Source organism: Morone saxatilis, unplaced genomic scaffold, assembly GCF_004916995.1.
Source record: "Morone saxatilis isolate NCDOM2014 unplaced genomic scaffold, NCSU_SB_2.0 Contig5, whole genome shotgun sequence".
Lineage (NCBI taxonomy): Eukaryota > Metazoa > Chordata > Actinopteri > Moronidae > Morone > Morone saxatilis.
This window is the reverse complement of record NW_023340095.1, coordinates 22,152,228-22,152,515: the sequence shown is the minus strand read 5'-3', so window position 1 is coordinate 22,152,515 and position 288 is coordinate 22,152,228. Positions and strand designations below refer to the sequence as shown.

The window sequence follows — 288 nt, the reverse complement described above, 5'->3', positions numbered from 1 at the left end:
TGTAACCGGGGTGGTCCACACATGTTCGGTATGTTCTACACTTCTAGAAGAAACAACATTTTAGTTCGATTAGGTTGAAAAACAACGAACGCATCATTTAACAGACTGTAGCCCTCCGATTTAATGGAGTATGGAATATAATTATAAAATGATACAGGGCAACACCAGCCATTAAATGTTCCTTGTGCAGAGAAAAAGACTTGAGATGTTTGTCGATGAAGCAACAGTAAATACTTAAAACAATAGTGCTCAAACCTGCTTTCTCTCACACAGACACAGACACAGACA

The 288-nt window shown here is 38.5% G+C and overlaps 1 protein-coding gene across 1 annotated transcript in view; it reads right to left on the bottom strand.

The window, feature by feature from the left end:
- The window catches only part of wars2 (tryptophanyl tRNA synthetase 2, mitochondrial), a 28,464-nt gene that overhangs the window by 8,373 nt on the left and 19,803 nt on the right, over positions 1 to 288 (bottom strand). The gene's annotated exons all lie outside the window — the stretch shown is intronic.